Source organism: Bubalus bubalis, chromosome 15, assembly GCF_019923935.1.
Source record: "Bubalus bubalis isolate 160015118507 breed Murrah chromosome 15, NDDB_SH_1, whole genome shotgun sequence".
Lineage (NCBI taxonomy): Eukaryota > Metazoa > Chordata > Mammalia > Artiodactyla > Bovidae > Bubalus > Bubalus bubalis.
The window spans coordinates 63,300,704-63,310,905 of record NC_059171.1 but is presented as its reverse complement, the minus strand read 5'-3'; positions in this window follow the sequence as shown (position 1 = coordinate 63,310,905).

Sequence of the window (10,202 nt, the reverse complement as noted above, 5' to 3'; positions counted from 1 at the left end):
AGACGTATGGTTCCCAAGAAGAAACTTATGGTTCCCAAGGAGGAAAAGAGGAGGGCAGGGAAAAATGAGCTGGTCCAGATTTACATATACACACCACTCTTTATAAAATCACCCACAAGGACCCACTGCATAGCACAAGGAACCCTCAACACTCCATAATAACTTATATCGGAAGAGAACCTGAAAAAGAACACGCATATGTCTAGCTATACATGAATCAAGCACCTGGAAAGACATTTCCCCTCACTCATTACTGTGCTCAGTTTCTCAGTCATGCCTGACTCTGCAACCCCATGGACTATAGCCTGCTAGTCTCCTCTGGCCGGGAGTTTTCCAGGAAAGAATACTGGAGTGGGTTGCCATTTCCTTCTCCAGGGGATCTTCCCAACTCAGGGATCAAGCCTGAATCTCTCACATCTCCTGCACTGCAGGCAGATTCTTTAATGCTGAGCCACACCAGGGAAGACCCACTCATTATTAAATCCATGCTAATAAAATCTACACTGAGGAATCCCCTTCCACCAGTCACAATGGCCATCATCAGGGATCTCCAAAGAATAAATGGATGTAAGGAAAGTGGAATCCTCCTACACTCCGAGTAGGGATGCACAGGGTGCAGCCACAATGGAAAACAGCATGGAAGCTTCCTTTAAAAAGTAAACAGAGGGGCCATGGGTTCCAGAAACCCCACTTCTGGGCTCAGATCTGGAGAACATCACAATTTGAAATGACATATGCACCCCTGTTTTCAGGGAAGCATATTTACAATAGCCAAGACACAAAGTCCACCAAAATGTCCAGCAACAGGAACATGAAGACTGAGTAGTACACCTATATACTGGGCTACTCCTCAGGCTCTGGGGGTGGAATCAGGATGGGAGAATGCGGGCCTCTGACCAGCAGCTGGTTGGAAGAAGGGAGACCATTCCTGAGGGCAGAGGGTTCCATGAAGTGTGTGGACCCCAGTGCCCTGATGGGCTTCATCCCCAGTGGGGATGAAGGGCCTGAGCCCCTTTGATGAAGCCACTGGCCTCAGAAGTCTCCTGATGGTCTCTCAAACTCGGACACCGTGTTTTACAAAGGAACAAGAGAATGAAGCTGAGCTCCTGAGGGCCAGTCCTTCCAGCTCTGAGTTGCTTCCAAAAGACCACCATCACCTGCATGGAGTTGGCTGTGACCCACCTGCCCCCTTCCAGCCTTTCCTCTTCCTCCTGGAGATGATTCCAGTGACATTTCCGGCCTGGACACCTCTCCCAGGCTAGATACATCTGTCCATCCACTGCCTCCCCATCTCACCCTGGGGGTTAACAAGACTCTTGAAGGACTGCGATCCTGCTGCTCCCCATGCCCAGGAGGCAACCCCACCTTCCCTGGCTGCAGACTCAGATAGCAGGAGCCTATGGGGCCTTTCCAGGACAGACCCCATCCCAGATCCTCTGCTGTAGCTCCTTTCTGAAGTATGGAGGTAACAGTATCTGATGCTAACATCCCCACTGAATGGAAAAAGTTAAACTACTTGATGAGCATGAATACATAACCCCCAGAGCTTCCAGTGCCTGAGAATTTTTGAGGTTAGCCGCCTGTTACCTCACCAACCAGAGAACTGTGTATCACAAGTGGATCACATACTCTGTGACCCCCTCCCTCATGTGGCCTGTTCTGTTGCAGAAACCAGTAATCAAGAAACCAAGCACCACACTCGGAGAGTTGGAGAACTCAGGTTTATTACGCCGGCGGGCCCAGAGGAGTTAACACTCCAAGCTCTGAGCCCCAAAATAGGGGTTACAGAGTTTTTACAGACAGACTATAGTGGACAACACTAGCTGGTAATAGGCTGGTTTAAACTAAGGGGTTTCACGTGCATGAGGACAGTGGTCAAGATGCGGAGGGGGATGCCTGACCTTTACACAGACAGGCATGATTAAGCAGTTTTGCGGGGGCTGGGTGATTGCAAAGAGCAGGACAAGGGTGAGTGGGATAAGCTCCAGTTCCTAGTATTGTAAGTCCCCACTTTGTGAGACTACGTGACCTATGTGATCCAGACTTTGCAAGGAACAAGCTGAGTTACAGAGGCACAATGAGCAGGAGGTTATGTAAAATTTTAACTTTTCCTCTTCCGTATAACTGCTTTCCCGAAACCCTTCGGGGAGTTCAGGGTTTAGAGCACAAGCCGCCTGTCCTCTTTGTATCAGTACTTTTATAATTATCGCTTCACTTTCCTTTACTACAACCTGGCCTCAGTAGACTGGCTTTATTGAACTCAGGCATGTGGACCCAAGTTTGGTTCAGTAACACAGGGGCCTCCCAGGCTCCCACTTCCTTGTGCCCCAGTGACTGTCAGCACCTCCTCCAGAGCCCATGGCCAGTCTCCACACTAATTCTCCTCTACCCCCAATCCTGTAGTTACTGGTTAAATCATGGTATTGATGGTGACATCCAGAAGAACCAGTTTTTCAAGGTAGACACTTCTGAACTTGACCATGGGCCAATTTCCATGGGTAGAATGGAGTGACTGTTCTCATGGGCCCCATGGTGGAAGGGCTCACTTTCTGGTGAAGCCAGGCCTTGATCCTTTCCAGGTGATTCCACAGTCCTCAATCCCTCCAGACCCCTGCTCACATGGCTGCTGTCTGTGCCAGTCTATATGGGACCTTGGTACTCTCCTAAAATGAGCATGATTTTATACACAGATAATGGGCTTCTCACAGCATGCGAGGCCTCCCTGTCCATCACCATCTCCCAGAGTTCACTCAAACTCATGTCCATTGAGTCGGTGATGCCATCCAGCCATTTCATCCTCTGTCGTCCCCTTCTCCTCCTGCCCCCAATCCCTCCCAGCATCAGAATCTTTTCCAATGACTCAACTCTTCGCATGAGGTGGCCAAAGTACTGGAGTTTCAGCTTTAGCATCATTCCTTCCAAAGAACACCCAGGGCTGATATCCTTTAGAATGGACAGGTTGGATCTCCTTGCAATTCATGGGGTCACAAAGAGTTGGACACGACTGAGCGACTGAACTGAACTGAGCTAATGGGCTTCTCTGGTGGCTGAGATGGTAAAGAATCTGCCTGTAATGCAGAAGACCTGGGCTTGATCCCTGGGTTGGGAAGATCCCTTGGAGAAGGGAATGGCTACCCACTCCAGTATTCTGGCCTGGAGAATTCCATGGACAGAGGAGTCTGGCAGGCTATAGCCCATGGGGTCACAAAGAGTTGAGCACAACTGAGTGATTTTCACTTTCAATGGGTTGAACAGTGGCCTCAAAGGATATTTCCCCCCAGATCATGTGAACACGACATATCTGGGGAAAGGGTCTTTGCAGATGCATTTAAAGATGTTGAGGTGAGCTCATCTTGGGTGTGGGTGGCCCTCAATCAATTAGCAGGTTCCTTGTAAGAGACAAAAGAAGGGAGACACAGACACAGAGGACAAGCCGCATGAAGATGAAGGCAAAGATGGGAGGGGGAGGGTGCAAGCCCAGGGACCCCTGGAGCCTCAGAAACTGGAAAAAGCAGGAAGGACCCTATCCTGGAGCCCCTGGAGGGCCGCACCTCCTTGATCTCGGAAATCTGGTCTGCAGGACTCGGGGAGGATGAACTGTTGTTTTAAACCACCCAGCTTGTGGTCATTTGTTAGAGAAGCCACAGAGAAGTCCCACAGACCCTGTTCTGTAGGATCCTAGAAGTGTGGGTCTCGCTAAAGGCAGATGGAGGCTGGATTACAGAACCCTTGCAGTCAGCAGTGGGCCCTCAGAAATGCTAAAGCAGTTGCTGGACCCCAGAATGTTAAGGGGTCAAGTCTGAAGCCCATCCCTAGGGTACTGGCTGCACACACCTCCCCAGGTTCTTCTACACCAGTACACGTGGTGTAGTGTCTCAGCCCCGAGAACATTTAATGTCACTGTTCACGTTGCTAATTGAGAACCCACCAGCTACACAGGTGAAAACCCAGTTAAGATACTTGCTACACTGATGATCAATTCTGAAGATGGTCAGGGGTGAGGACTCACACGCAGCCAGCAGCCCTTCTTCTGTCTCCACCCCCTTACTCCACCCCCTCCACCACCCTCCCCCAAGGAGCATCCTCAGCGGGAAGTTAGGGGACCACACAGAGGCATCTCTAAGTAAACTTTGGCTGAGCCCCAGGCTAGCTGCTCCTGAACTTCATCCACTCTTCCCAGGTAAAACACGTGAATATGAGCAAAGACCTCACAGGCTGGAGGAAAGGGCTTGGAGCCACCCCAGTGACAGCACGCTTGCCAAGTTGACTGGTGCAGCCAAGCAGGATGGTCCTGACCCGGGGGGGCTCTTCTGGAAGATTTCCATTTCCCTACCTGAGTTACCTCCCCAGTCATGGCTCCCACTGTCTTTTCTCTTGCTTCCTCACCCCCGCCTGGGGAGACATCCAACGGCAGGTATGGGTGACATACTGACTCCTTACCTGGTCTAGAAAAGACCTGATCACAAACAGCAACCCGCAAGGCCCTCTCGCCAGCCCAGCGCCACACATCCAACAGAGTATGGTGTAGAGTACAGTGGCAGGCAATCTTTCACTCGCTTACGGAGACCTCAACCCAGACACACCTGGGAAGGGCTGGCCGGCCGGGTCAGGTCAGCCAACCCTCCCACATCAGGGTCCAACAGTTTCAGAAAATGGGCTTTGCTGTGCCCGCCAGGTGCAAGGAACAGGTGGGTCCTGAGGGTCAGGATGGACATGGGGCTGGAGCTCTGGCTTGTTTTCTAATCATTTTATCTGGCCCACTAGTGGGAGGTCATTTCAAGAAGACCCTCTCCTAAAGAGAGGAACCCAGATGTCAGGGAGATAAGGGGTGGTGTGTGGAGACAGAGCCCCAGTGCCTGGGTGCAGTGGAAGTCTCTGGAAGAATCAGTGGAAGGAGGCTGCATTGTGAAGCCCAGGGCCACTGACCTGTCCAGGAGCAGCTGTTCGTTAGTTCAGGTCCTGCTCTGAGGGGCTAAGGGTCAGACCTGACCAGCAGGTGGACTGGGGATGCTCTGCAACGAGGGCTCTGTACCTGGTTCCTGGCTGCTGAGCCCTGTGGGGTACCTGCCCAGGTGAACCCCATATCCTTGGAGGAGCCTGCCCACCAGAACCCTGTGCTCCTGGGAGGAGTGTGTGAACGAGGACCCTCTCTGTGCAGCAGGCACAGAGTAGCTTAGCGACTCCCCCATGGGCAGCACTGGGATGAGAACCAGGACACACAGTGGGGCCCCTGAGCCCACCCTGGGCCCACCCAGAGTGAGGAGGTCAGGAGGCAGATGCTGGCTGCTGTGCAGGGGGGGTGGGGGGGGGCCGGCACAGGCACCTGTTGTTTCTTGCACCTGACACCACGGAGGCCTCCCCAGGACAGAGCAGACAGCCTGCCCCCATCAGGGGGAGCTCCTGGTGACCCTGCAGGGGACATGTGAGGGAAGGACCAGGCCAGAGGGGAGTGGGCACCCCAGGCAGAGCCATGGGGTTCGGGGCCTGAGGGGGCCTTTCTGGTCTGAGCTAGGAGTGGACGAGGAGGTAGTGTGTGTGATCCAGGAAAGCGGCCCTGGTGACGTGAGACTGAATCCGCTTCAGAGTGACAAGCCTAACAGATGATCGAGAAACAGGACTGTGAGACAAGGGTCCTGGTGAAAGAAGGTGAATGAGTCCCCCTGAGAGGAGGCTCTGGGAGCTGCCCCAGGAGGGGTTGAAGGGGGCAGATGTGAACGCACTTTGAATAGGCAGTCACCCTAGGAGGGTGGTGGGCACAGACCCCACTCCATGGCTACACATCTGTCCTTCTGGGTGGGTTACTTGGCTTCTTGGGGCCTCAGCCTCTCAGCCTGCTTGTGGGGTGATGGTCAGCATGGACTGACTAGTCATTTGCTCAGAACAGGGCAGAAAGTGGTCTCACAGAAATTCCACAGAACACCATCAATATGAGACTCACAGCCCTTGTTTCCTGCAGGTCTGTCTTCAGGATCCAGAGAGCAAATGCAAGCAGACTTGCAGCAGAGCCTGGGATGGGCTCAGTTTTGGTGGTTGGTGGAATGACCACTCTGGTCCCCAGGCCCTGCCAGCATTAGCCCTTCAGGTTCTGGGTCGGGAAGCCTGTGGGGTGTGGGTCCAGCTGTGCCCACCAGGGAGCCCTGGAGGACTTGGCAAGGAAGCACTACTGTGACCATCACCTGTGCAGAAGTTTCCAACCCAGGGTCCAGTAGGAGCTCTTGCCCTACTGCATGTAGGTTTCAAGTCCGCAGCACTCATGAGTTGTAGCAGCTTTGTTTTCTACATGCAAAGTCCTAATACCCAGGACACCCACAGCCCGTGAAAAGGCACATCTGGTCTGGCTGCAAATGCTGCTTCTGGGTCCCTCCTGACGGGACTCCCTGCAGCCAGTGTCACCAGTCAGACTGTCAGGTGGCGTCAGGTGTGTGGGGACAGCACACAGTCCAGGCCCCCACCCCCGCAGAGACCACCGTCCCCTTACAGACCGTTACCAAGTTAGACCTGTGGACCCTGCTCAGGCCCTAGCTTGGCTGAGGCTCTCTGCCTCAACAAGGAAGGTGCCCGTCTTCCATTCGGGTTCAAGCAGGTAATTATGAAACCAAAGCTGAGACCAACACAGCACAGGCTTTCTTCAGAGGCCAAAGAATGCAGAAGTGGGAACAAAGTTCACAGCTCAACTTCTCGCCCACCTGGAGAGAGTGGTTTGATTTTAAACAGTAAAGACAAAGGGAGGAGGGGCAGGTACATTTAGGGGAAGGGCAGGGTTTTTCCAAGTTAGTGGGGTGCCACTTCCTTTTTACCTTTTTTTGGTTCTTCGTGTTGGGTCATGGTCAACGATTGCTGTGTCACTTAATATAATGAGCAAGTTAGCAGCAAGCAATGATGTGAAGAGGTCTTAATTCCCTGCCCAGGAATTGAACCTGGGAAGCCTGGATGAGAACCAGGAATCCTAGCCACCAGACCAGCAAGGGTTAGAGGCTAGAAGCTAATTTTCCCTGGATCTTCGCCCCCAGTAAAAAAATATTTTTACCATGGAGGCAGAAATTGTAAATGCAGATATAAAATTTATTATTAGACACATACCATAACAACAAGTGGGAGAGTACATGGAGAAATGGCTTGTTAAGATAGAAGCAAGGCAGAGAAAGGGTGTGGGCGTCTCCCCTCACCCCCAGTGATGGGGAGCTCAGTATAGAGGCAGTTAAGTCATTTATATAGGGCAGTTCTTCCAGGTCTTTGTCTTCCTTCAGCCCAATTATCTGGTTTCTTTTCCCACACCTGACCTACCCTGGGACCCTCCCCTGGGTGCACACTCACCCCTCAGCCAAGATGGATCTCAAAGTGAAGTATTCTGGGAGGATCAAGACTCACTATGGCCTGGCATTCTCTCTTGAGTTCTGACCCACAAGAAAACTTTCTTTTGTGTGTGTGTGTGTGTGTGTGTGTGTGTAATAAAGTTTTATTAAAGTATAAAGGAGATAGAGAAAGCTTCTGACATAGGCATCAGAAGGGGGCAGAAAGAGTACCCGCTTGCTAGTGTTAACAACGAAGTTATATAATCTCCAATGAATCCAAAGAATGTCTGGAGGTTGTAAAGACCTCATCAGACCTACTCCCATGATTTACATTTTAAGATAACAGAAGGTTTAATCCAGAGACTGTCCTTAGGCAAGATACATTATTGTTATATAATCCTAAGGAATGTGGAGAAAGAAAAAAAGTTTGTCCTTTCTTCCTCCTTGAGAATTCCAGACCCCTCTCTCCTTGGGGACCCCTAGACTCCCTATCAACCTGCCTAGGAAATAACTCTCTCATTCCCCCCTTTTCTTTTAGGAGAATTATGTTGCCTAGGGAAAAGGGGCATTGTTCTTGTTCCATAACTACTTCCGAGCTGACAAGGGGCGTTGTCCCTAAATTTGTGAGGCAACATATTCTCCTAATCCTCATACTGAGGATATCTGATCCAGGGGCCCCATATAGTAGCTGGAGGAAGCTACATCAGTAGCAGGAGTTTGAGCAACCATTTGTAACTTAAAAGCTTTCATGCGGCTAGAAATAAATCCAGTTATACAATTACAGATGCAGGGAGCAAACAGCAAAAACAAAACCATCAGAATCAAAATTAAAAGTCACATTATGTCCATAGTTAAAGTACAAAGTGTTGCACCAGTCCATTTTAGGGTTGGTAGATGTCATCAGATGAAGAAGAGGCATCGCATGTGATTGTTGTTGAAGGTATTCACAGACTTGGAGAAAGTCTTTTCCTTGAAGTGGGGATGTCCACCACGGGAAGCCTTCCACTGATGAAGAGGGGAGCACTCTGCAGACCCAGCAGTTAGACCGATTGTGGAATGTAGCATAGGAGTGAGCCCAGGACAGGAAGACATTGTCTTGAGGATCCAACGGCAGACTCAGGATATTTGGAGTCAGCAGAAGAAGACTCACATAGATTATCAGGCCCATCCGCTGCCCTTTGCTTAACTCTAGAGCTCGGGTCAGAGCCACAAGCTCCGCTAACTGAGCACTGGTTCCCTGGGGGAGAGATTTTGTTTCCAAAACCTGTTCAGCAGTCACCACGGCGTAACCTGCTTTACGCTTTCCATCCTGAACAAAATTCTGTGCATGGGTAGTGTCTCCCTTGTCCCGAAAGAGTGGGGTTGGGCCAGAGATCCCCTAATCCTTTACTCATACAGGCTTTTTCTCCCTTTTTGTCTTTGCCATCACTTTTACCTTAAGGTGTTTACAAGAGACAAACACTAGCTATTTGCTCTCTGTTATTTCCATTTCAAAGGGCAAACAGGAGGCTGATTATAAATACCTAGACTGAAGCCTGCCTATCTCTTCTCTCAGAAATGCTAACAATTGTAAGCATCCAGCCTGAAGCCCATATCTTCGTGTCCCATGAAATGCAAACGGGAGGCCAGTTTTAAATGTCTAATCTGGAGCCCATCTATCTCCTACATCAATAATACACTAAAATCAACATACAATGAGGTTTGGTGTCTGTTGGAAGTCAGATTCACCGCCATTGTGGTCCCAGCTGGTCCCATCTGGTTTTGTTTGTAGCTTCCTCTCTTCTCTCTAGACTCTTTACCTTAAAGACTTTTGTTACATCCTGCTAAAGATGCGAACAGGGTTAAAGGGTTGTGAACAAGGACACCCCTATTAAAGGTTTCAGATGCTGCTACAGTACCCCCGATCCTTTCTTGAGAATACTGAGTGGAAGGGGGCATTCAGGCAACAGGGCAGACAGCTTGCTCTGGATGACTGTGTAGGGAAGGGGAGGGAGGGGGGCGGGGCGCGGCGCAGCAACAGGGGCTCAGCCTGCACCCACAGAACCACTCACAGATCGGCTCCAGAACCGCTCCTGGAGTGGCAAGAAGGGGTGTCCCATCTACTAGACATGCCGGGGTCAGCAGGGTTTCTGGAGTGACAAGGAGAAGGGTTGTCCCACCTGCTAGATGTGGAGGAAGGGGTGGGGTCTGAATGGCCACCTCATCTCGGGACCTGCTGGGGGGTTCCGGGGCTCAGCACTGGCTGGGGTGCTCACAGCTGAGAGGGGCCTCAGGGCTCAGTGGGGAGGCACCGGTGGGGGCCCTGAGCCGGTCACTCACCCATCATGCCTCTCCCACCTCGAGGGTGTCTAGGGTGTCTCTTCCCCCATGACAAAGGGCAGAGCCCTGACAGTCACCCCCACCCCAACTCCCCAGGGAAGCTCACTGGAGACTTGGCACTCGGCTGGGGGCTGGTCATGTGGTGGTGTCTGCCCTCCCCCTCCAAAATACCAGTGCCCAGAAGGGGAGCCAGGCTCAGCATGAACCTCGTGGTTAGTGCAAACAGCACCAGTGCAGGGGCCTGCCTCTAATGGGAGGTAGGCTTTAGAACAGGGCAGGGAGCTTCCCACCAGCTGCATGAGCTTCCTGGGGCAGCAGTGACAAATGACCACACACGGAGGCTCTGAACACCGGAAGCCTGTCCCCTCTCAGGTGGAGACCAGCCATCTGTGGTCAGGGTGTCCCAGTGCTGCGGTCCCTCCAGAGGCTCCAGCACAGGGTCCTTCCTGCCTCCTCCAGTTTTTTGGGCTCCAAGAGTCCCCTGAGCCCACATTGTTTCATTGTGTCCAAAGGGGTTTGTGAAGTTTTATGCTGGAGATTTCTCACTGGACGATACTCCACACTCGGGTAGACCTGTTGAAGTTGACCATG